Here is a 17,131-nt window from a genome sequence, read left to right as displayed (position 1 = left end):
GCGCCCTCTGCTGTCAGGCAAGAGCAGAAACCATAAAAAGCTTACAGCACCTGGTATTCACAGGCGGTCTCCCATCCAAGTACAAACCAGGCCCGCCCCTGCTTAGCTTCCGAGATTTGGCGTTTTCAGGGTAGTATGGCCGTAAGCTGCCAGGACAACTGAAAAGATCTTATTTGAAGGCGACGCAGGCCAAACTAGATCAAGCAAAAAGTGTCAAACAGCGCCCTCTGCTGTCAGGCTACAGCAGAAACCATAAAAAGCTTACAGCACCTGGTATTCCCAGGCGGTCTCCCATCCGAGTACTAACCAGGCCCGCCCCTGCTTAGCTTCCGAGATCGGACGAGATCGGGCGTTTTCAGGGTAGTATGGCCGTAAGCTGCCAGGTCAACTGAAAAGATCCTATTTGAAGGTGACGCAGGCCAAACTAGACTCCAGCAAAACATGTCAAACAGCGCCCTCTGCTGTCAGGCAATAGCAGAAACCATGAAAAGCTTACAGCACCTGGTATTCCCAGGCGGTCTCCCATCCAAGTACTAAACAGGCCCGCCCCTGCTTAGCTTCCGAGATCGGACGAGATCAGGCGTTTTCAGGGTGGTATGGCTGTAAGCTGCCAGGACAACTGAAAAGATCTTATTTGAAGGCGATGCAGGCCAAACTAGATCCAGCAAAAAGTGTCAAACAGCGCCCTCTGCTGTCAGGCTAGAGCAGAAACCATAAAAAGCTTACAGCACCTGGTATTCCCAGGCGGTCTCCCATCCAAGTACTAACCAGGCCCTCCCCTGCTTAGCTTCCGAGATCAGGCGTTTTCAGGGTAGTGTGGCCGTAAGCTGCCAGGGCAACTGTAAAGATCCTATTTGAAGGCGACGCATGCCAAACTAGACTCCAGCAAAAAGTGTCAAACAGCGCCCTCTGCTGTCAGGCAAGAGCAGAAACCATAAAAAGCTTACAGCACCTGGTATTCCCAGGCGGTCTCCCATCCAATTACTAACCAGTCCCGCCCCTGCTTAGCTTCCGAGATCGGACGAGATCGGGCGTTTTCAGGGTAGTATGGCCGTAAGCTGCCACATCAACTGAAAAGATCCTATTTGAAGGCGACGCAGGCCAAACTAGACTCCAGCAAAAAGTGTCAAACAGCGCCCTCTGCTGTCAGGCAAGAGCAGAAACCATAAAAAGCTTACAGCACCTGGTATTCCCAGGCGGTCTCCCATCCAAGTACTAACCAGGCCCGCCCCTGCTTAGCTTCCGAGATCGGACGAGATCGGGCGTTTTCAGGGTAGTATGGCCGTAAGCTGCCAGGACAACTGAAAAGATCCTATTTGAAGGCGACGCAGGCCAAACTGGACTCCAGCAAAAAGTGTCAAACAGCGTCCTCTGCTGTCAGGCAAGAGCAGAAACCATAAAAAGCTTACAGCACCTGGTATTCACAGGCGGTCTCCCATCCAAGTACTAACCAGGCCCGGCCCTGCTTAGCTTCCGAGATCGTACGAGATCGGGCGTTTTCAGGGTAGTATGGCCTAAGCTGCGAGGTCAACTGAAAAGATCCTATTTGAAGGTGACGCAGGCCAAACTAGACGACAGCAAAAAGTGTCAAACAGCGCCCTCTGCTGTCAGGCAAGAGCAGAAACCATAAAAAGCTTACAGCACCTGGTATTCACAGGCGGTCTCCCATCCAAGTACTAACCAGGCCCGCCCCTGCTTAGCTTCCGAGATCGGGTGTTTTCAGGGTAGTATGGCCGTAAGCTGCCAGGACAACTGAAAAGATCCTATTTGAAGAAGACGCAGGCCAAACTAGACTCCAGCAAAAAGTGTCAAACAGCCCCCTCTGCTGTCAGGCAAGAGCAGAAACCATAAAAAGCTTACAGCACCTGGTAATCCCAGGCGGTCTCCCATCCAAGTACTAACCAGGTCCGCCCCTGCTTAGCTTCCGAGATCGGACGAGATCGGGCGTTTTCAGGGTAGTATGGCCGTAAGCTGCCAGGTCAACTGAAAAGATCCTATTTGAAGGTGACGCAGGCCAAACTAGACTACAGCAAAAAGTGTCAAACAGCGCCCTCTGCTGTCAGGCAAGAGCAGAAACCATAAAAAGCTTACAGCACCTGGTATTCACAGGCTGTCTCCCATCCAAGTACTAACCAGGCCCGGCCCTGCTTAGCTTCCGAGATCGTACGAGATCGGGCGTTTTCAGGGTAGTATGGCCTAAGCTGCCAGGTCAACTGAAAAGATCCTATTTGAAGGTGACACAGGCCAAACTAGACTACAGCAAAAAGTGTCAAACAGCGCCCTCTGCTGTCAGGCAAGAGCAGAAACCATAAAAAGCTTACAGCACCTGGTATTCACAGGCGGTCTCCCATCCAAGTACAAACCAGGCCCGCCCCTGCTTAGCTTCCGAGATTGGGCGTTTTCAGGGTATTATGGCCGTAAGCTGCCAGGACAACTGAAAAGATCTTATTTGAAGGCGACGCAGGCCAAACTAGATCAAGCAAAAAGTGTCAAACAGCGCCCTCTGCTGTCAGGCTACAGCAGAAACCATAAAAAGCTTACAGCACCTGGTATTCCCAGGCGGTCTCCCATCCAAGTACTAACCAGGCCCGCCCCTGCTTAGCTTCCGAGATCGGACGAGATCGGGCGTTTTCAGGGTAGTATGGCCGTAAGCTGCCAGGTCAACTGAAAAGATCCTATTTGACGGTGACGCAGGCCAAACTAGACTCCAGCAAAACATGTCAAACAGCGCCCTCTGCTGTCAGGCAAGAGCAGAAACCATGAAAAGCTTACGGCACCTGGTATTCCCAGGCGGTCTCCCATCCAAGTACTAACCAGGCCCGCCCCTGCTTAGCTTCCGAGATCGGACGAGATCGGGCGTTTTCAGGGTAGTATGGCCGTAAGCTGCCACATCAACTGAAAAGATCCTATTTGAAGGCGACGCAGGCCAAACTAGACTCCAGCAAAAAGTGTCAAACAGCGCCCTCTGCTGTAAGGCAAGAGCAGAAACCATAAAAAGCTTACAGCACCTGGTATTCCCAGGCGGTCTCCCATCCAAGTACTAACCAGGCCCGCCCCTGCTTAGCTTCCGAGATCGGACGAGATCGGGCGTTTTCAGGGTAGTATGGCCGTAAGCTGCCAGGACAACTGAAAAGATCCTATTTGAAGGCGACGCAGGCCAAACTAGACTCCAGCAAAAAGTGTCAAACAGCGCCCTCTGCTGTCAGGCAAGAGCAGAAACCATAAAAAGCTTACAGCACCTGGTATTCCCAGGCGGTCTCCCATCCAAGTACTAACCAGGCCCGCCCCTGCTTAGCTTCCGAGATCGGACGAGATCGGGCGTTTTCAGGGTACTATGGCCGTAAGCTGCCAGGTCAACTGAAAAGATCTTATTTGAAGGCGACGCAGGCCAAACTAGATCCAGCAAAAAGTGTCAAACAGCGCCCTCTGCTGTCAGGCTAGAGCAGAAACCATAAAAAGCTTACAGCACCTGGTATTCCCAGGCGGTCTCCCATCCAAGTACTAACCAGGCCCGCCCCTGCTTAGCTTCCGAGATCGGACGAGATCGGGCGTTTTCAGGGTAGTATGGCCGTAAGCTGCCAGGACAACTGAAAAGATCTTATTTGAAGGCGACGCAGGCCAAACTAGATCCAGCAAAAAGTGTCAAACAGCGCCCTCTGCTGTCAGGCTAGAGCAGAAACCATAAAAAGCTTACAGCACCTGGTATTCCCAGGCGGTCTCCCATCCAAGTACTAACCAGGCCCGCCCCTGCTTAGCTTCCGAGATCGGACGAGATTGGGCGTTTTCAGGGTATTATGGCCGTAAGCTGCCAGGACAACTGAAAAGATCTTATTTGAAGGCGACGCAGGCCAAACTAGATCAAGCAAAAAGTGTCAAACAGCGCCCTCTGCTGTCAGGCTACAGCAGAAACCATAAAAAGCTTACAGCACCTGGTATTCCCAGGCGGTCTCCCATCCAAGTACTAACCAGGCCCGCCCCTGCTTAGCTTCCGAGATCGGACGAGATCGGGCGTTTTCAGGGTAGTATGGCCGTAAGCTGCCAGGTCAACTGAAAAGATCCTATTTGACGGTGACGCAGGCCAAACTAGACTCCAGCAAAACATGTCAAACAGCGCCCTCTGCTGTCAGGCAAGAGCAGAAACCATGAAAAGCTTACGGCACCTGGTATTCCCAGGCGGTCTCCCATCCAAGTACTAACCAGGCCCGCCCCTGCTTAGCTTCCGAGATCGGACGAGATCGGGCGTTTTCAGGGTAGTATGGCCGTAAGCTGCCAGGACAATTGAAAAGATCTTATTTGAAGGCGACGCAGGCCAAACTAGATCCAGCAAAAAGTGTCAAACAGCGCCCTCTGCTGTCAGGCTAGAGCAGAAACCATAAAAAGCTTACAGCACCTGGTATTCCCAGGCGGTCTCCCATCCAAGTACTAACCAGGCCCGCCCCTGCTTAGCTTCCGAGATCGGACGAGATCGGGCGTTTTCAGGGTAGTATGGCCGTAAGCTGCCAGGTCAACTGAAAAGATCCTATTTGAAGGTGACGCAGGCCAAACTAGACTACAGCAAAAAGTGTCAAACAGCGCCCTCTGCTGTCAGGCAAGAGCAGAAACCATAAAAAGCTTACAGCACCTGGTATTCACAGGCGGTCTCCCATCCAAGTACTAACCAGGCCCGCCCCTGCTTAGCTTCCGAGATCGGACGAGATCGGGCGTTTTCAGGGTAGTATGGCCGTAAGCTGCCAGGACAACTGAAAAGATCTTATTTGAAGGCGACGCAGGCCAAACTAGATCCAGCAAAAAGTGTCAAACAGCGCCCTCTGCTGTCAGGCTAGAGCAGAAACCATAAAAAGCTTACAGCACCTGGTATTCCCAGGCGGTCTCCCATCCAAGTACTAACCAGGCCCGCCCCTGCTTAGCTTCCGAGATCGGACGAGATCGGGCGTTTTCAGGGTAGTATGGCCGTAAGCTGCCAGGTCAACTGAAAAGATCCTATTTGAAGGTGACGCAGGCCAAACTCGACTACAGCAAAAAGTGTCAAACAGCGCCCTCTGCTGTCAGGCAAGATCAGAAACCATAAAAAGCTTACAGCACCTGGTATTCACAGGCGGTCTCCCATCCAAGTACTAACCAGGCCCGCCCCTGCTTAGCTTCCGAGATCGGGCGTTTTCAGGGTAGTATGGCCGTAAGCTGCCAGGACAACTGAAAAGATCCTATTTGAAGAAGACGCAGGCCAAACTAGACTCCAGCAAAAAGTGTCAAACAGCGCCCTCTGCTGTCAGGCAAGAGCAGAAACCATAAAAAGCTTACAGCACCTGGTAATCCCAGGCGGTCTCCCATCCAAGTACTAACCAGGACCGCCCCTGCTTAGCTTCCGAGATCGGACGAGATCGGGCGTTTTCAGGGTAGTATGGCCAAAAGCTGCCAAGGCAACTGAAAAGATTCTATTTGAAGGCGACGCAGGACAAACTAGACTCCAGCAAAACATGTCAAACAGCGCCCTCTGCTGTCAGGCAAGAGCAGAAACCATGAGAAGCTTACAGCACCTAGTATTCCCAGGCGGTCTCCCATCCAAGTACTAACCAGGCCCGCCCCTGCTTAGCTTCCGAGATCGGACGAGATCGGACGAGATCGGGCGTTTTCAGGGTAGTATGGCCGTAAGCTGCCAGGGCAACTGAAAAGATCCTATTTGAAGAAGACGCAGGCCAAACTAGACTCCAGCAAAAAGTGTCAAACAGCGCCCTCTGCTGTCAGGCAAGAGCAGAAACCATGAAAAGCTTACAGCACCTGGTATTCCCAGGCGGTCTCCCATACAAGTACTAACCAGGCCCGCCCCTGCTTAGCTTCCGAGATCGGACGAGATCAGGCGTTTTCAGGGTGGTATGGCCGTAAGCTGCCAGGACAACTGAAAAGATCTTATTTGAAGGCGACGCAGGCCAAACTAGATCCAGCAAAAAGTGTCAAACAGCGCCCTCTGCTGTCAGGCTAGAGCAGAAACCATAAAAAGCTTACAGCACCTGGTATTCCCAGGCGGTCTCCCATCCAAGTACTAACCAGGCCCTCTCCTGCTTAGCTTCCGAGATCAGGCGTTTTCAGGGCAGTGTGGCCGTAAGCTGCCAGGGCAACTGTAAAGATCCTATTTGAAGGCGACGCAGGCCAAACTAGACTCCAGCAAAAAGTGTCAAACAGCGCCCTCTGCTGTCAGGCAAGAGCAGAAACCATAAAAAGCTTACAGCACCTGGTATTCCCAGGCGGTCTCCCATCCAAGTACTAACCAGGCCCGCCCCTGCTTAGCTTCCGAGATCGGGCGTTTTCAGGGTAGTATGGCCGTAAGCTGCCAGGTCAACTGAAAAGATCCTATTTGAAGGTGACGCAGGCCAAACTAGACTACAGCAAAAAGTGTCAAACAGCGCCCTCTGCTGTCAGGCAAGAGCAGAAACCATAAAAAGCTTACAGCACCTGGTATTCACAGGCGGTCTCCCATCCAAGTACTAACCAGGCCCGGCCCTGCTTAGCTTCCGAGATCGTACGAGATCGGGCGTTTTCAGGGTAGTATGGCCTAAGCTGCGAGGTCAACTGAAAAGATCCTATTTGAAGGTGACGCAGGCCAAACTAGACTACAGCAAAAAGTGTCAAACAGCGCCCTCTGCTGTCAGGCAAGAGCAGAAACCATAAAAAGCTTACAGCACCTGGTATTCACAGGCGGTCTCCCATCCAAGTACTAACCAGGCCCGTCCCTGCTTAGCTTCCGAGATCGGGCGTTTTCAGGGTAGTATGGCCGTAAGCTGCCAGGACAACTGAAAAGATCCTATTTGAAGAAGACGCAGGCCAAACTAGACTCCAGCAAAAAGTGTCAAACAGCGCCCTCTGCTGTCAGGCAAGAACAGAAACCATAAAAAGCTTACAGCACCTGGTAATCCCAGGCGGTCTCCCATCCAAGTACTAACCAGGACCGCCCCTGCTTAGCTTCCGAGATCGGACGAGATCGGGCGTTTTCAGGGTAGTATGGCCGTAAGCTGCCAGGTCAACTGAAAAGATCCTATTTGAAGGTGACGCAGGCCAAACTAGACTTCAGCAAGAAGTGTCAAACAGCGCCCTCTGCTGTCAGGCAAGAGCAGAAACCATAAAAAGCTTACAGCACCTGGTATTCACAGGCGGTCTCCCCTCCAAGTACTAACCAGGCCCGGCCCTGCTTAGCTTCCGAGATCGTACGAGATTGGGCGTTTTCAGGGTAGTATGGCCTAAGCTGCCAGGTCAACTGAAAAGATCCTATTTGAAGGTGACACAGGCCAAACTAGACTACAGCAAAAAGTGTCAAACAGCGCCATCTGCTGTCAGGCAAGAGCAGAAACCATAAAAAGCTTACAGCACCTGGTATTCACAGGCGGTCTCCCATCCAAGTACAAACCAGGCCCGCCCCTGCTTAACTTCCGAGATTGGGCGTTTTCAGGGTAGTATGGCCGTAAGCTGCCAGGACAACTGAAAAGATCTTATTTGAAGGCGACGCAGGCCAAACTAGATCAAGCAAAAAGTGTCAAACAGCGCCCTCTGCTGTCAGGCTACAGCAGAAACCATAAAAAGCTTACAGCACCTGGTATTCCCAGGCGGTCTCCCATCCAAGTACTAACCAGGCCCGCCCCTGCTTAGCTTCCGAGATCGGACGAGATCGGGCGTTTTCAGGGTAGTATGGCCGTAAGCTGCCAGGTCAACTGAAAAGATCCTATTTGACGGTGACAGAGGCCAAACTAGACTCCAGCAAAACATGTCAAACAGCGCCCTCTGCTGTCAGGCAAGAGCAGAAACCATGAAAAGCTTACGGCACCTGGTATTCCCAGGCGGTCTCCCATCCAAGTACTAACCAGGCCCGCCCCTGCTTAGCTTCCGAGATCGGACGAGATCGGGCGTTTTCAGGGTAGTATGGCCGTAAGCTGCCACATCAACTGAAAAGATCCTATTTGAAGGCGACGCAGGCCAAACTAGACTCCAGCAAAAAGTGTCAAACAGCGCCCTCTGCTGTCAGGCAAGAGCAGAAACCATAAAAAGCTTACAGCACCTGGTATTCCCAGGCGGTCTCCCATCCAAGTACTAACCAGGCCCGCCCCTGCTTAGCTTCCGAGATCGGACGAGATCGGGCGTTTTCAGGGTAGTATGGCCGTAAGCTGCCAGGACAACTGAAAAGATCCTATTTGAAGGCGACGCAGGCCAAACTAGACTCCAGCAAAAAGTGTCAAACAGCGCCCTCTGCTGTCAGGCAAGAGCAGAAACCATAAAAAGCTTACAGCACCTGGTATTCCCAGGCGGTCTCCCATCCAAGTACTAACCAGGCCCGCCCCTGCTTAGCTTCCGAGATCGGACGAGATCGGGCGTTTTCAGGGTAGTATGGCCGTAAGCTGCCAGGTCAACTGAAAAGATCTTATTTGAAGGCGACGCAGGCCAAATTAGATCCAGCAAAAAGTGTCAAAAAGCGCCCTCTGCTGTCAGGCTAGAGCAGAAACCATAAAAAGCTTACAGCACCTGGTATTCCCAGGCGGTCTCCCATCCAAGTACTAACCAGGCCCGCCCCTGCTTAGCTTCCGAGATCGGACGAGATCGGGCGTTTTCAGGGTAGTATGGCCGTAAGCTGCCAGGACAACTGAAAAGATCTTATTTGAAGGCGACGCAGGCCAAACTAGATCCAGCAAAAAGTGTCAAACAGCGCCCTCTGCTGTCAGGCTAGAGCAGAAACCATAAAAAGCTTACAGCACCTGGTATTCCCAGGCGGTCTCCCATCCAAGTACTAACCAGGCCCGCCCCTGCTTAGCTTCCGAGATCGGACGAGATCGGGCGTTTTCAGGGTAGTATGGCCGTAAGCTGCCAGGGCAACTGAAAAGATCCTATTTGAAGAAGACGCAGGCCAAACTAGACTCCAGCAAAAAGTGTCAAACAGCGCCCTCTGCTGTCAGGCAAGAGCAGAAACCATGAAAAGCTTACAGCACCTGGTATTCCCAGGCGGTCTCCCATCCAAGTACTAACCAGGCCCGCCCCTGCTTAGCTTCCGAGATCGGGCGTTTTCAGGGTGGTATGGCCGTAAGCTGCCAGGACAGCTGAAAAGATCTTATTTGAAGGCGACGCAGGCCAAACTAGATCAAGCAAAAAGTGTCAAACAGCGCCCTCTGCTGTCAGGCTAGAGCAGAAACCATAAAAAGCTTACAGCACCTGGTATTCCCAGGCGGTCTCCCATCCAAGTACTAACCAGGCCCGCCCCTGCTTAGCTTCCGAGATCGGACGAGATCGGGCGTTTTCAGGGTAGTATGGCCGTAAGCTGCCAGGTCAACTGAAAAGATCCTATTTGAAGGTGACGCAGGCCAAACTCGACTACAGCAAAAAGTGTCAAACAGCGCCCTCTGCTGTCAGGCAAGATCAGAAACCATAAAAAGCTTACAGCACCTGGTATTCACAGGCGGTCTCCCATCCAAGTACTAACCAGGCCCGCCCCTGCTTAGCTTCCGAGATCGGGCGTTTTCAGGGTAGTATGGCCGTAAGCTGCCAGGACAACTGAAAAGATCCTATTTGAAGAAGACGCAGGCCAAACTAGACTCCAGCAAAAAGTGTCAAACAGCGCCCTCTGCTGTCAGGCAAGAGCAGAAACCATAAAAATCTTACAGCACCTGGTAATCCCAGGCGGTCTCCCATCCAAGTACTAACCAGGACCGCCCCTGCTTAGCTTCCGAGATCGGACGAGATCGGGCGTTTTCAGGGTAGTATGGCCAAAAGCTGCCAAGGCAACTGAAAAGATTCTATTTGAAGGCGACGCAGGACAAACTAGACTCCAGCAAAACATGTCAAACAGCGCCCTCTGCTGTCAGGCAAGAGCAGAAACCATGAGAAGCTTACAGCACCTAGTATTCCCAGGCGGTCTCCCATCCAAGTACTAACCAGGCCCGCCCCTGCTTAGCTTCCGAGATCGGACGAGATCGGACGAGATCGGGCGTTTTCAGGGTAGTATGGCCGTAAGCTGCCAGGGCAACTGAAAAGATCCTATTTGAAGAAGACGCAGGCCAAACTAGACTCCAGCAAAAAGTGTCAAACAGCGCCCTCTGCTGTCAGGCAAGAGCAGAAACCATGAAAAGCTTACAGCACCTGGTATTCCCAGGCGGTCTCCCATACAAGTACTAACCAGGCCCGCCCCTGCTTAGCTTCCGAGATCGGACGAGATCAGGCGTTTTCAGGGTGGTATGGCCGTAAGCTGCCAGGACAACTGAAAAGATCTTATTTGAAGGCGACGCAGGCCAAACTAGATCCAGCAAAAAGTGTCAAACAGCGCCCTCTGCTGTCAGGCTAGAGCAGAAACCATAAAAAGCTTACAGCACCTGGTATTCCCAGGCGGTCTCCCATCCAAGTACTAACCAGGCCCTCTCCTGCTTAGCTTCCGAGATCAGGCGTTTTCAGGGCAGTGTGGCCGTAAGCTGCCAGGGCAACTGTAAAGATCCTATTTGAAGGCGACGCAGGCCAAACTAGACTCCAGCAAAAAGTGTCAAACAGCGCCCTCTGCTGTCAGGCAAGAGCAGAAACCATAAAAAGCTTACAGCACCTGGTATTCCCAGGCGGTCTCCCATCCAAGTACTAACCAGGCCCGCCCCTGCTTAGCTTCCGAGATCGGGCGTTTTCAGGGTAGTATGGCCGTAAGCTGCCAGGTCAACTGAAAAGATCCTATTTGAAGGTGACGCAGGCCAAACTAGACTACAGCAAAAAGTGTCAAACAGCGCCCTCTGCTGTCAGGCAAGAGCAGAAACCATAAAAAGCTTACAGCACCTGGTATTCACAGGCGGTCTCCCATCCAAGTACTAACCAGGCCCGGCCCTGCTTAGCTTCCGAGATCGTACGAGATCGGGCGTTTTCAGGGTAGTATGGCCTAAGCTGCGAGGTCAACTGAAAAGATCCTATTTGAAGGTGACGCAGGCCAAACTAGACTACAGCAAAAAGTGTCAAACAGCGCCCTCTGCTGTCAGGCAAGAGCAGAAACCATAAAAAGCTTACAGCACCTGGTATTCACAGGCGGTCTCCCATCCAAGTACTAACCAGGCCCGTCCCTGCTTAGCTTCCGAGATCGGGCGTTTTCAGGGTAGTATGGCCGTAAGCTGCCAGGACAACTGAAAAGATCCTATTTGAAGAAGACGCAGGCCAAACTAGACTCCAGCAAAAAGTGTCAAACAGCGCCCTCTGCTGTCAGGCAAGAACAGAAACCATAAAAAGCTTACAGCACCTGGTAATCCCAGGCGGTCTCCCATCCAAGTACTAACCAGGACCGCCCCTGCTTAGCTTCCGAGATCGGACGAGATCGGGCGTTTTCAGGGTAGTATGGCCGTAAGCTGCCAGGTCAACTGAAAAGATCCTATTTGAAGGTGACGCAGGCCAAACTAGACTTCAGCAAGAAGTGTCAAACAGCGCCCTCTGCTGTCAGGCAAGAGCAGAAACCATAAAAAGCTTACAGCACCTGGTATTCACAGGCGGTCTCCCCTCCAAGTACTAACCAGGCCCGGCCCTGCTTAGCTTCCGAGATCGTACGAGATTGGGCGTTTTCAGGGTAGTATGGCCTAAGCTGCCAGGTCAACTGAAAAGATCCTATTTGAAGGTGACACAGGCCAAACTAGACTACAGCAAAAAGTGTCAAACAGCGCCATCTGCTGTCAGGCAAGAGCAGAAACCATAAAAAGCTTACAGCACCTGGTATTCACAGGCGGTCTCCCATCCAAGTACAAACCAGGCCCGCCCCTGCTTAACTTCCGAGATTGGGCGTTTTCAGGGTAGTATGGCCGTAAGCTGCCAGGACAACTGAAAAGATCTTATTTGAAGGCGACGCAGGCCAAACTAGATCAAGCAAAAAGTGTCAAACAGCGCCCTCTGCTGTCAGGCTACAGCAGAAACCATAAAAAGCTTACAGCACCTGGTATTCCCAGGCGGTCTCCCATCCAAGTACTAACCAGGCCCGCCCCTGCTTAGCTTCCGAGATCGGACGAGATCGGGCGTTTTCAGGGTAGTATGGCCGTAAGCTGCCAGGTCAACTGAAAAGATCCTATTTGACGGTGACAGAGGCCAAACTAGACTCCAGCAAAACATGTCAAACAGCGCCCTCTGCTGTCAGGCAAGAGCAGAAACCATGAAAAGCTTACGGCACCTGGTATTCCCAGGCGGTCTCCCATCCAAGTACTAACCAGGCCCGCCCCTGCTTAGCTTCCGAGATCGGACGAGATCGGGCGTTTTCAGGGTAGTATGGCCGTAAGCTGCCACATCAACTGAAAAGATCCTATTTGAAGGCGACGCAGGCCAAACTAGACTCCAGCAAAAAGTGTCAAACAGCGCCCTCTGCTGTCAGGCAAGAGCAGAAACCATAAAAAGCTTACAGCACCTGGTATTCCCAGGCGGTCTCCCATCCAAGTACTAACCAGGCCCGCCCCTGCTTAGCTTCCGAGATCGGACGAGATCGGGCGTTTTCAGGGTAGTATGGCCGTAAGCTGCCAGGACAACTGAAAAGATCCTATTTGAAGGCGACGCAGGCCAAACTAGACTCCAGCAAAAAGTGTCAAACAGCGCCCTCTGCTGTCAGGCAAGAGCAGAAACCATAAAAAGCTTACAGCACCTGGTATTCCCAGGCGGTCTCCCATCCAAGTACTAACCAGGCCCGCCCCTGCTTAGCTTCCGAGATCGGACGAGATCGGGCGTTTTCAGGGTAGTATGGCCGTAAGCTGCCAGGTCAACTGAAAAGATCTTATTTGAAGGCGACGCAGGCCAAATTAGATCCAGCAAAAAGTGTCAAAAAGCGCCCTCTGCTGTCAGGCTAGAGCAGAAACCATAAAAAGCTTACAGCACCTGGTATTCCCAGGCGGTCTCCCATCCAAGTACTAACCAGGCCCGCCCCTGCTTAGCTTCCGAGATCGGACGAGATCGGGCGTTTTCAGGGTAGTATGGCCGTAAGCTGCCAGGACAACTGAAAAGATCTTATTTGAAGGCGACGCAGGCCAAACTAGATCCAGCAAAAAGTGTCAAACAGCGCCCTCTGCTGTCAGGCAAGAGCAGAAACCATAAAAAGCTTACAGCACCTGGTATTCACAGGCGGTCTCCCATCCAAGTACTAACCAGGCCCGGCCCTGCTTAGCTTCTGAGATCGTACGAGATCGGGCGTTTTCAGGGTAGTATGGCCTAAGCTGCGAGGTCAACTGAAAAGATCCTATTTGAAGGTGACGCAGGCCAAACTAGAGTACAGCAAAAAGTGTCAAACAGCGCCCTCTGCTGTCAGGCAAGAGCAGAAACCATAAAAAGCTTACAGCACCTGGTATTCACAGGCGGTCTCCCATCCAAGTACTACCCAGGCCCGCCCCTGCTTAGCTTCCGAGATCGGGCGTTTTCAGGGTAGTATGGCCGTAAGCTGCCAGGACAACTGAAAAGATCCTATTTGAAGAAGACGCAGGCCAAACTAGACTCCAGCAAAAAGTGTCAAACAGCGCCCTCTGCTGTCAGGCAAGAGCAGAAACCATAAAAAGCTTACAGCACCTGGTAATCCCAGGCGGTCTCCCATCCAAGTACTAACCAGGACCGCCCCTGCTTAGCTTCCGAGATCGGACGAGATCGGGCATTTTCAGGGTAGTATGGCCGTAAGCTGCCAGGTCAACTGAAAAGATCCTATTTGAAGGTGACGCAGGCCAAACTAGACTACAGCAAAAAGTGTCAAACAGCGCCCTCTGCTGTCAGGCAAGAGCAGAAACCATAAAAAGCTTACAGCACCTGGTATTCACAGGCGGTCTCGCATCCAAGTACTAACCAGGCCCGGCCCTGCTTAGCTTCCGAGATCGTACGAGATCGGGCGTTTTCAGGGTAGTATGGCCTAAGCTGCCAGGTCAACTGAAAAGATCCTATTTGAAGGTGACACAGGCCAAACTAGACTACAGCAAAAAGTGTCAAACAGCGCCCTCTGCTGTCAGGCAAGAGCAGAAACCATAAAAAGCTTACAGCACCTGGTATTCACAGGCGGTCTCCCATCCAAGTACAAACCAGGCCCGCCCCTGCTTAGCTTCCGAGATTGGGCGTTTTCAGGGTAGTATGGCCGTAAGCTGCCAGGACAACTGAAAAGATCTTATTTGAAGGCGACGCAGGCCAAACTAGATCAAGCAAAAAGTGTCAAACAGCGCCCTCTGCTGTCAGGCTACAGCAGAAACCATAAAAAGCTTACAGCACCTGGTATTCCCAGGCGGTCTCCCATCCAAGTACTAACCAGGCCCGCCCCTGCTTAGCTTCCGAGATCGGACGAGATCGGGCGTTTTCAGGGTAGTATGGCCGTAAGCTGCCAGGTCAACTGAAAAGATCCTATTTGAAGGTGACGCAGGCCAAACTAGACTCCAGCAAAACATGTCAAACAGCGCCCTCTGCTGTCAGGCAAGAGCAGAAACCATGAAAAGCTTACAGCACCTGGTATTCCCAGGCGGTCTCCCATCCAAGTACTAACCAGGCCCGCCCCTGCTTAGCTTCCGAGATCGGACGAGATCAGGCGTTTTCAGGGTGGTATGGCCGTAAGCTGCCAGGACAACTGAAAAGATCTTATTTGAAGGCGATGCAGGCCAAACTAGATCCAGCAAAAAGTGTCAAACAGCGCCCTCTGCTGTCAGGCTAGAGCAGAAACCATAAAAAGCTTACAGCACCTGGTATTCCCAGGCGGTCTCCCATCCAAGTACTAACCAGGCCCTCCCCTGCTTAGCTTCCGAGATCAGGCGTTTTCAGGGTAGTGTGGCCGTAAGCTGCCAGGGCAACTGTAAAGATCCTATTTGAAGGCGACGCAGGCCAAACTAGACTCCAGCAAAAAGTGTCAAACAGCGCCCTCTGCTGTCAGGCAAGAGCAGAAACCATAAAAAGCTTACAGCACCTGGTATTCCCAGGCGGTCTCCCATCCAAGTACTAACCAGGCCCGCCCCTGCTTAGCTTCCGAGATCGGACGAGATCGGGCGTTTTCAGGGTAGTATGGCCGTAAGCTGCCACATCAACTGAAAAGATCCTATTTGAAGGCGACGCAGGCCAAACTAGACTCCAGCAAAAAGTGTCAAACAGCGCCCTCTGCTGTCAGGCAAGAGCAGAAACCATAAAAAGCTTACAGCACCTGGTATTCCCAGGCGGTCTCCCATCCAAGTACTAACCAGGCCCGCCCCTGCTTAGCTTCCGAGATCGGACGAGATCGGGCGTTTTCAGGGTAGTATGGCCGTAAGCTGCCAGGACAACTGAAAAGATCCTATTTGAAGGCGACGCAGGCCAAACTAGACTCCAGCAAAAAGTGTCAAACAGCGCCCTCTGCTGTCAGGCAAGAGCAGAAACCATAAAAAGCTTACAGCACCTGGTATTCCCAGGCGGTCTCCCATCCAAGTACTAACCAGGCCCGCCCCTGCTTAGCTTCCGAGATTGGACGAGATCGGGCGTTTTCAGGGTAGTATGGCCGTAAGCTGCCAGGTCAACTGAAAAGATCCTATTTGAAGGTGACGCAGGCCAAACTAGACTACAGCAAAAAGTGTCAAACAGCGCCCTCTGCTGTCAGGCAAGAGCAGAAACCATAAAAAGCTTACAGCACCTGGTAATCCCAGGCGGTCTCCCATCCAAGTACTAACCAGGACCGCCCCTGCTTAGCTTCCGAGATCGGACGAGATCGGGCATTTTCAGGGTAGTATGGCCGTAAGCTGCCAGGTCAACTGAAAAGATCCTATTTGAAGGTGACGCAGGCCAAACTAGACTACAGCAAAAAGTGTCAAACAGCGCCCTCTGCTGTCAGGCAAGAGCAGAAACCATAAAAAGCTTACAGCACCTGGTATTCACAGGCGGTCTCGCATCCAAGTACTAACCAGGCCCGGCCCTGCTTAGCTTCCGAGATCGTACGAGATCGGGCGTTTTCAGGGTAGTATGGCCTAAGCTGCCAGGTCAACTGAAAAGATCCTATTTGAAGGTGACACAGGCCAAACTAGACTACAGCAAAAAGTGTCAAACAGCGCCCTCTGCTGTCAGGCAAGAGCAGAAACCATAAAAAGCTTACAGCACCTGGTATTCACAGGCGGTCTCCCATCCAAGTACAAACCAGGCCCGCCCCTGCTTAGCTTCCGAGATTGGGCGTTTTCAGGGTAGTATGGCCGTAAGCTGCCAGGACAACTGAAAAGATCTTATTTGAAGGCGACGCAGGCCAAACTAGATCAAGCAAAAAGTGTCAAACAGCGCCCTCTGCTGTCAGGCTACAGCAGAAACCATAAAAAGCTTACAGCACCTGGTATTCCCAGGCGGTCTCCCATCCAAGTACTAACCAGGCCCGCCCCTGCTTAGCTTCCGAGATCGGACGAGATCGGGCGTTTTCAGGGTAGTATGGCCGTAAGCTGCCAGGTCAACTGAAAAGATCCTATTTGAAGGTGACGCAGGCCAAACTAGACTCCAGCAAAACATGTCAAACAGCGCCCTCTGCTGTCAGGCAAGAGCAGAAACCATGAAAAGCTTACAGCACCTGGTATTCCCAGGCGGTCTCCCATCCAAGTACTAACCAGGCCCGCCCCTGCTTAGCTTCCGAGATCGGACGAGATCAGGCGTTTTCAGGGTGGTATGGCCGTAAGCTGCCAGGACAACTGAAAAGATCTTATTTGAAGGCGATGCAGGCCAAACTAGATCCAGCAAAAAGTGTCAAACAGCGCCCTCTGCTGTCAGGCTAGAGCAGAAACCATAAAAAGCTTACAGCACCTGGTATTCCCAGGCGGTCTCCCATCCAAGTACTAACCAGGCCCTCCCCTGCTTAGCTTCCGAGATCAGGCGTTTTCAGGGTAGTGTGGCCGTAAGCTGCCAGGGCAACTGTAAAGATCCTATTTGAAGGCGACGCAGGCCAAACTAGACTCCAGCAAAAAGTGTCAAACAGCGCCCTCTGCTGTCAGGCTAGAGCAGAAACCATAAAAAGCTTACAGCACCTGGTATTCCCAGGCGGTCTCCCATCCAAGTACTAACCAGGCCCGCCCCTGCTTAGCTTCCGAGATCGGATGAGATCGGGCGTTTTGAGGGTAGTATGGCCGTAAGCTTCCACATCAACTGAAAAGATCCTATTTGAAGGCGACGCAGGCCAAACTAGACTCCAGCAAAAAGTGTCAAACAGCGCCCTCTGCTGTCA

General features: G+C 52.1%; 46 non-coding genes and 29 pseudogenes across 46 annotated transcripts; all 75 read right to left on the bottom strand.

The window, feature by feature from the left end:
- Positions 1–38: 38 nt before the first annotated feature.
- LOC131114181 (5S ribosomal RNA) lies at positions 39–147 on the bottom strand (annotated as a pseudogene).
- A 111-nt stretch (positions 148–258) lies between these two features.
- Positions 259–377, bottom strand: LOC131115344 (5S ribosomal RNA). The gene has a single exon (XR_009122625.1). It is a non-coding gene; the product is annotated as a 5S ribosomal RNA (ribosomal RNA).
- Positions 378–489: 112 nt separating this feature from the next.
- Positions 490–608, bottom strand: LOC131115883 (5S ribosomal RNA). Its single transcript, XR_009123151.1, has one exon. It is a non-coding gene; the product is annotated as a 5S ribosomal RNA (ribosomal RNA).
- A 111-nt stretch (positions 609–719) lies between these two features.
- Positions 720–828, bottom strand: LOC131112875 (5S ribosomal RNA; annotated as a pseudogene).
- A 112-nt stretch (positions 829–940) lies between these two features.
- LOC131118647 (5S ribosomal RNA) lies at positions 941–1,059 on the bottom strand. The gene has a single exon (XR_009125807.1). It is a non-coding gene; the product is annotated as a 5S ribosomal RNA (ribosomal RNA).
- A 112-nt stretch (positions 1,060–1,171) lies between these two features.
- LOC131115140 (5S ribosomal RNA) lies at positions 1,172–1,290 on the bottom strand. Its single transcript, XR_009122428.1, has one exon. It is a non-coding gene; the product is annotated as a 5S ribosomal RNA (ribosomal RNA).
- Positions 1,291–1,402: 112 nt separating this feature from the next.
- Positions 1,403–1,520, bottom strand: LOC131111473 (5S ribosomal RNA). Its single transcript, XR_009121184.1, has one exon. It is a non-coding gene; the product is annotated as a 5S ribosomal RNA (ribosomal RNA).
- Positions 1,521–1,632: 112 nt separating this feature from the next.
- On the bottom strand, positions 1,633–1,741 carry LOC131112010 (5S ribosomal RNA; annotated as a pseudogene).
- Positions 1,742–1,853: 112 nt separating this feature from the next.
- On the bottom strand, positions 1,854–1,972 carry LOC131117711 (5S ribosomal RNA). The gene has a single exon (XR_009124921.1). It is a non-coding gene; the product is annotated as a 5S ribosomal RNA (ribosomal RNA).
- Positions 1,973–2,084: 112 nt separating this feature from the next.
- On the bottom strand, positions 2,085–2,202 carry LOC131112714 (5S ribosomal RNA; annotated as a pseudogene).
- Positions 2,203–2,314: 112 nt separating this feature from the next.
- Positions 2,315–2,423, bottom strand: LOC131114206 (5S ribosomal RNA; annotated as a pseudogene).
- Positions 2,424–2,534: 111 nt separating this feature from the next.
- On the bottom strand, positions 2,535–2,653 carry LOC131115139 (5S ribosomal RNA). Its single transcript, XR_009122427.1, has one exon. It is a non-coding gene; the product is annotated as a 5S ribosomal RNA (ribosomal RNA).
- Positions 2,654–2,765: 112 nt separating this feature from the next.
- Positions 2,766–2,884, bottom strand: LOC131118122 (5S ribosomal RNA). Its single transcript, XR_009125292.1, has one exon. It is a non-coding gene; the product is annotated as a 5S ribosomal RNA (ribosomal RNA).
- Positions 2,885–2,996: 112 nt separating this feature from the next.
- Positions 2,997–3,115, bottom strand: LOC131115138 (5S ribosomal RNA). The gene has a single exon (XR_009122426.1). It is a non-coding gene; the product is annotated as a 5S ribosomal RNA (ribosomal RNA).
- A 112-nt stretch (positions 3,116–3,227) lies between these two features.
- Positions 3,228–3,346, bottom strand: LOC131116851 (5S ribosomal RNA). Its single transcript, XR_009124086.1, has one exon. It is a non-coding gene; the product is annotated as a 5S ribosomal RNA (ribosomal RNA).
- Positions 3,347–3,457: 111 nt separating this feature from the next.
- On the bottom strand, positions 3,458–3,576 carry LOC131115137 (5S ribosomal RNA). Its single transcript, XR_009122425.1, has one exon. It is a non-coding gene; the product is annotated as a 5S ribosomal RNA (ribosomal RNA).
- Positions 3,577–3,687: 111 nt separating this feature from the next.
- On the bottom strand, positions 3,688–3,806 carry LOC131118520 (5S ribosomal RNA). Its single transcript, XR_009125701.1, has one exon. It is a non-coding gene; the product is annotated as a 5S ribosomal RNA (ribosomal RNA).
- Positions 3,807–3,917: 111 nt separating this feature from the next.
- Positions 3,918–4,036, bottom strand: LOC131115136 (5S ribosomal RNA). The gene has a single exon (XR_009122424.1). It is a non-coding gene; the product is annotated as a 5S ribosomal RNA (ribosomal RNA).
- A 112-nt stretch (positions 4,037–4,148) lies between these two features.
- Positions 4,149–4,267, bottom strand: LOC131118111 (5S ribosomal RNA). Its single transcript, XR_009125281.1, has one exon. It is a non-coding gene; the product is annotated as a 5S ribosomal RNA (ribosomal RNA).
- Positions 4,268–4,378: 111 nt separating this feature from the next.
- LOC131115135 (5S ribosomal RNA) lies at positions 4,379–4,497 on the bottom strand. The gene has a single exon (XR_009122423.1). It is a non-coding gene; the product is annotated as a 5S ribosomal RNA (ribosomal RNA).
- A 112-nt stretch (positions 4,498–4,609) lies between these two features.
- Positions 4,610–4,728, bottom strand: LOC131115718 (5S ribosomal RNA). The gene has a single exon (XR_009122990.1). It is a non-coding gene; the product is annotated as a 5S ribosomal RNA (ribosomal RNA).
- Positions 4,729–4,839: 111 nt separating this feature from the next.
- Positions 4,840–4,958, bottom strand: LOC131115134 (5S ribosomal RNA). The gene has a single exon (XR_009122422.1). It is a non-coding gene; the product is annotated as a 5S ribosomal RNA (ribosomal RNA).
- Positions 4,959–5,070: 112 nt separating this feature from the next.
- LOC131112351 (5S ribosomal RNA) lies at positions 5,071–5,179 on the bottom strand (annotated as a pseudogene).
- Positions 5,180–5,291: 112 nt separating this feature from the next.
- Positions 5,292–5,410, bottom strand: LOC131118996 (5S ribosomal RNA). Its single transcript, XR_009126135.1, has one exon. It is a non-coding gene; the product is annotated as a 5S ribosomal RNA (ribosomal RNA).
- A 112-nt stretch (positions 5,411–5,522) lies between these two features.
- On the bottom strand, positions 5,523–5,651 carry LOC131118851 (5S ribosomal RNA; annotated as a pseudogene).
- A 112-nt stretch (positions 5,652–5,763) lies between these two features.
- On the bottom strand, positions 5,764–5,882 carry LOC131115878 (5S ribosomal RNA). The gene has a single exon (XR_009123146.1). It is a non-coding gene; the product is annotated as a 5S ribosomal RNA (ribosomal RNA).
- Positions 5,883–5,993: 111 nt separating this feature from the next.
- On the bottom strand, positions 5,994–6,102 carry LOC131113898 (5S ribosomal RNA; annotated as a pseudogene).
- A 112-nt stretch (positions 6,103–6,214) lies between these two features.
- On the bottom strand, positions 6,215–6,323 carry LOC131111982 (5S ribosomal RNA; annotated as a pseudogene).
- A 112-nt stretch (positions 6,324–6,435) lies between these two features.
- LOC131111470 (5S ribosomal RNA) lies at positions 6,436–6,553 on the bottom strand. Its single transcript, XR_009121182.1, has one exon. It is a non-coding gene; the product is annotated as a 5S ribosomal RNA (ribosomal RNA).
- A 112-nt stretch (positions 6,554–6,665) lies between these two features.
- Positions 6,666–6,774, bottom strand: LOC131112063 (5S ribosomal RNA; annotated as a pseudogene).
- A 112-nt stretch (positions 6,775–6,886) lies between these two features.
- On the bottom strand, positions 6,887–7,005 carry LOC131118306 (5S ribosomal RNA). Its single transcript, XR_009125471.1, has one exon. It is a non-coding gene; the product is annotated as a 5S ribosomal RNA (ribosomal RNA).
- Positions 7,006–7,117: 112 nt separating this feature from the next.
- LOC131113709 (5S ribosomal RNA) lies at positions 7,118–7,235 on the bottom strand (annotated as a pseudogene).
- Positions 7,236–7,347: 112 nt separating this feature from the next.
- On the bottom strand, positions 7,348–7,456 carry LOC131113876 (5S ribosomal RNA; annotated as a pseudogene).
- Positions 7,457–7,567: 111 nt separating this feature from the next.
- On the bottom strand, positions 7,568–7,686 carry LOC131115133 (5S ribosomal RNA). The gene has a single exon (XR_009122421.1). It is a non-coding gene; the product is annotated as a 5S ribosomal RNA (ribosomal RNA).
- Positions 7,687–7,798: 112 nt separating this feature from the next.
- On the bottom strand, positions 7,799–7,917 carry LOC131118098 (5S ribosomal RNA). Its single transcript, XR_009125269.1, has one exon. It is a non-coding gene; the product is annotated as a 5S ribosomal RNA (ribosomal RNA).
- Positions 7,918–8,029: 112 nt separating this feature from the next.
- On the bottom strand, positions 8,030–8,148 carry LOC131115130 (5S ribosomal RNA). Its single transcript, XR_009122419.1, has one exon. It is a non-coding gene; the product is annotated as a 5S ribosomal RNA (ribosomal RNA).
- Positions 8,149–8,260: 112 nt separating this feature from the next.
- On the bottom strand, positions 8,261–8,379 carry LOC131115129 (5S ribosomal RNA). The gene has a single exon (XR_009122418.1). It is a non-coding gene; the product is annotated as a 5S ribosomal RNA (ribosomal RNA).
- A 111-nt stretch (positions 8,380–8,490) lies between these two features.
- Positions 8,491–8,609, bottom strand: LOC131115128 (5S ribosomal RNA). The gene has a single exon (XR_009122417.1). It is a non-coding gene; the product is annotated as a 5S ribosomal RNA (ribosomal RNA).
- A 111-nt stretch (positions 8,610–8,720) lies between these two features.
- Positions 8,721–8,839, bottom strand: LOC131115127 (5S ribosomal RNA). The gene has a single exon (XR_009122416.1). It is a non-coding gene; the product is annotated as a 5S ribosomal RNA (ribosomal RNA).
- A 112-nt stretch (positions 8,840–8,951) lies between these two features.
- On the bottom strand, positions 8,952–9,060 carry LOC131119006 (5S ribosomal RNA; annotated as a pseudogene).
- A 111-nt stretch (positions 9,061–9,171) lies between these two features.
- Positions 9,172–9,290, bottom strand: LOC131115126 (5S ribosomal RNA). The gene has a single exon (XR_009122415.1). It is a non-coding gene; the product is annotated as a 5S ribosomal RNA (ribosomal RNA).
- Positions 9,291–9,402: 112 nt separating this feature from the next.
- Positions 9,403–9,511, bottom strand: LOC131112350 (5S ribosomal RNA; annotated as a pseudogene).
- A 112-nt stretch (positions 9,512–9,623) lies between these two features.
- LOC131112022 (5S ribosomal RNA) lies at positions 9,624–9,742 on the bottom strand (annotated as a pseudogene).
- A 112-nt stretch (positions 9,743–9,854) lies between these two features.
- Positions 9,855–9,983, bottom strand: LOC131118850 (5S ribosomal RNA; annotated as a pseudogene).
- A 112-nt stretch (positions 9,984–10,095) lies between these two features.
- On the bottom strand, positions 10,096–10,214 carry LOC131115876 (5S ribosomal RNA). Its single transcript, XR_009123145.1, has one exon. It is a non-coding gene; the product is annotated as a 5S ribosomal RNA (ribosomal RNA).
- Positions 10,215–10,325: 111 nt separating this feature from the next.
- On the bottom strand, positions 10,326–10,434 carry LOC131113897 (5S ribosomal RNA; annotated as a pseudogene).
- A 112-nt stretch (positions 10,435–10,546) lies between these two features.
- LOC131111981 (5S ribosomal RNA) lies at positions 10,547–10,655 on the bottom strand (annotated as a pseudogene).
- Positions 10,656–10,767: 112 nt separating this feature from the next.
- On the bottom strand, positions 10,768–10,885 carry LOC131111469 (5S ribosomal RNA). The gene has a single exon (XR_009121181.1). It is a non-coding gene; the product is annotated as a 5S ribosomal RNA (ribosomal RNA).
- A 112-nt stretch (positions 10,886–10,997) lies between these two features.
- LOC131112062 (5S ribosomal RNA) lies at positions 10,998–11,106 on the bottom strand (annotated as a pseudogene).
- A 112-nt stretch (positions 11,107–11,218) lies between these two features.
- Positions 11,219–11,337, bottom strand: LOC131118305 (5S ribosomal RNA). Its single transcript, XR_009125470.1, has one exon. It is a non-coding gene; the product is annotated as a 5S ribosomal RNA (ribosomal RNA).
- Positions 11,338–11,449: 112 nt separating this feature from the next.
- LOC131113708 (5S ribosomal RNA) lies at positions 11,450–11,567 on the bottom strand (annotated as a pseudogene).
- Positions 11,568–11,679: 112 nt separating this feature from the next.
- LOC131113875 (5S ribosomal RNA) lies at positions 11,680–11,788 on the bottom strand (annotated as a pseudogene).
- A 111-nt stretch (positions 11,789–11,899) lies between these two features.
- LOC131115125 (5S ribosomal RNA) lies at positions 11,900–12,018 on the bottom strand. Its single transcript, XR_009122414.1, has one exon. It is a non-coding gene; the product is annotated as a 5S ribosomal RNA (ribosomal RNA).
- Positions 12,019–12,130: 112 nt separating this feature from the next.
- LOC131118087 (5S ribosomal RNA) lies at positions 12,131–12,249 on the bottom strand. Its single transcript, XR_009125258.1, has one exon. It is a non-coding gene; the product is annotated as a 5S ribosomal RNA (ribosomal RNA).
- Positions 12,250–12,361: 112 nt separating this feature from the next.
- On the bottom strand, positions 12,362–12,480 carry LOC131115124 (5S ribosomal RNA). Its single transcript, XR_009122413.1, has one exon. It is a non-coding gene; the product is annotated as a 5S ribosomal RNA (ribosomal RNA).
- A 112-nt stretch (positions 12,481–12,592) lies between these two features.
- LOC131115123 (5S ribosomal RNA) lies at positions 12,593–12,711 on the bottom strand. The gene has a single exon (XR_009122412.1). It is a non-coding gene; the product is annotated as a 5S ribosomal RNA (ribosomal RNA).
- A 111-nt stretch (positions 12,712–12,822) lies between these two features.
- On the bottom strand, positions 12,823–12,941 carry LOC131115122 (5S ribosomal RNA). Its single transcript, XR_009122411.1, has one exon. It is a non-coding gene; the product is annotated as a 5S ribosomal RNA (ribosomal RNA).
- A 111-nt stretch (positions 12,942–13,052) lies between these two features.
- LOC131112103 (5S ribosomal RNA) lies at positions 13,053–13,170 on the bottom strand (annotated as a pseudogene).
- A 112-nt stretch (positions 13,171–13,282) lies between these two features.
- LOC131112053 (5S ribosomal RNA) lies at positions 13,283–13,391 on the bottom strand (annotated as a pseudogene).
- A 112-nt stretch (positions 13,392–13,503) lies between these two features.
- Positions 13,504–13,622, bottom strand: LOC131118733 (5S ribosomal RNA). The gene has a single exon (XR_009125888.1). It is a non-coding gene; the product is annotated as a 5S ribosomal RNA (ribosomal RNA).
- A 112-nt stretch (positions 13,623–13,734) lies between these two features.
- On the bottom strand, positions 13,735–13,852 carry LOC131112701 (5S ribosomal RNA; annotated as a pseudogene).
- A 112-nt stretch (positions 13,853–13,964) lies between these two features.
- LOC131113938 (5S ribosomal RNA) lies at positions 13,965–14,073 on the bottom strand (annotated as a pseudogene).
- Positions 14,074–14,184: 111 nt separating this feature from the next.
- Positions 14,185–14,303, bottom strand: LOC131115121 (5S ribosomal RNA). The gene has a single exon (XR_009122410.1). It is a non-coding gene; the product is annotated as a 5S ribosomal RNA (ribosomal RNA).
- A 112-nt stretch (positions 14,304–14,415) lies between these two features.
- LOC131114165 (5S ribosomal RNA) lies at positions 14,416–14,534 on the bottom strand. The gene has a single exon (XR_009121574.1). It is a non-coding gene; the product is annotated as a 5S ribosomal RNA (ribosomal RNA).
- Positions 14,535–14,645: 111 nt separating this feature from the next.
- Positions 14,646–14,754, bottom strand: LOC131112874 (5S ribosomal RNA; annotated as a pseudogene).
- A 112-nt stretch (positions 14,755–14,866) lies between these two features.
- Positions 14,867–14,985, bottom strand: LOC131115119 (5S ribosomal RNA). Its single transcript, XR_009122408.1, has one exon. It is a non-coding gene; the product is annotated as a 5S ribosomal RNA (ribosomal RNA).
- Positions 14,986–15,097: 112 nt separating this feature from the next.
- On the bottom strand, positions 15,098–15,216 carry LOC131115118 (5S ribosomal RNA). Its single transcript, XR_009122407.1, has one exon. It is a non-coding gene; the product is annotated as a 5S ribosomal RNA (ribosomal RNA).
- A 112-nt stretch (positions 15,217–15,328) lies between these two features.
- Positions 15,329–15,447, bottom strand: LOC131116810 (5S ribosomal RNA). The gene has a single exon (XR_009124047.1). It is a non-coding gene; the product is annotated as a 5S ribosomal RNA (ribosomal RNA).
- A 112-nt stretch (positions 15,448–15,559) lies between these two features.
- Positions 15,560–15,678, bottom strand: LOC131118731 (5S ribosomal RNA). The gene has a single exon (XR_009125887.1). It is a non-coding gene; the product is annotated as a 5S ribosomal RNA (ribosomal RNA).
- A 112-nt stretch (positions 15,679–15,790) lies between these two features.
- Positions 15,791–15,908, bottom strand: LOC131112700 (5S ribosomal RNA; annotated as a pseudogene).
- A 112-nt stretch (positions 15,909–16,020) lies between these two features.
- LOC131113937 (5S ribosomal RNA) lies at positions 16,021–16,129 on the bottom strand (annotated as a pseudogene).
- A 111-nt stretch (positions 16,130–16,240) lies between these two features.
- On the bottom strand, positions 16,241–16,359 carry LOC131115117 (5S ribosomal RNA). The gene has a single exon (XR_009122406.1). It is a non-coding gene; the product is annotated as a 5S ribosomal RNA (ribosomal RNA).
- A 112-nt stretch (positions 16,360–16,471) lies between these two features.
- Positions 16,472–16,590, bottom strand: LOC131114154 (5S ribosomal RNA). The gene has a single exon (XR_009121573.1). It is a non-coding gene; the product is annotated as a 5S ribosomal RNA (ribosomal RNA).
- Positions 16,591–16,701: 111 nt separating this feature from the next.
- LOC131112873 (5S ribosomal RNA) lies at positions 16,702–16,810 on the bottom strand (annotated as a pseudogene).
- Positions 16,811–16,922: 112 nt separating this feature from the next.
- LOC131115886 (5S ribosomal RNA) lies at positions 16,923–17,041 on the bottom strand. The gene has a single exon (XR_009123154.1). It is a non-coding gene; the product is annotated as a 5S ribosomal RNA (ribosomal RNA).
- Positions 17,042–17,131: the final 90 nt, after the last annotated feature.

This window comes from Doryrhamphus excisus, unplaced genomic scaffold, assembly GCF_030265055.1.
Source record: "Doryrhamphus excisus isolate RoL2022-K1 unplaced genomic scaffold, RoL_Dexc_1.0 HiC_scaffold_25, whole genome shotgun sequence".
Taxonomy (NCBI): Eukaryota; Metazoa; Chordata; class Actinopteri; order Syngnathiformes; family Syngnathidae; genus Doryrhamphus; species Doryrhamphus excisus.
The sequence above is the reverse complement of the archived record's forward strand: the minus strand, read 5'-3'. Positions and strand labels throughout refer to the sequence as shown.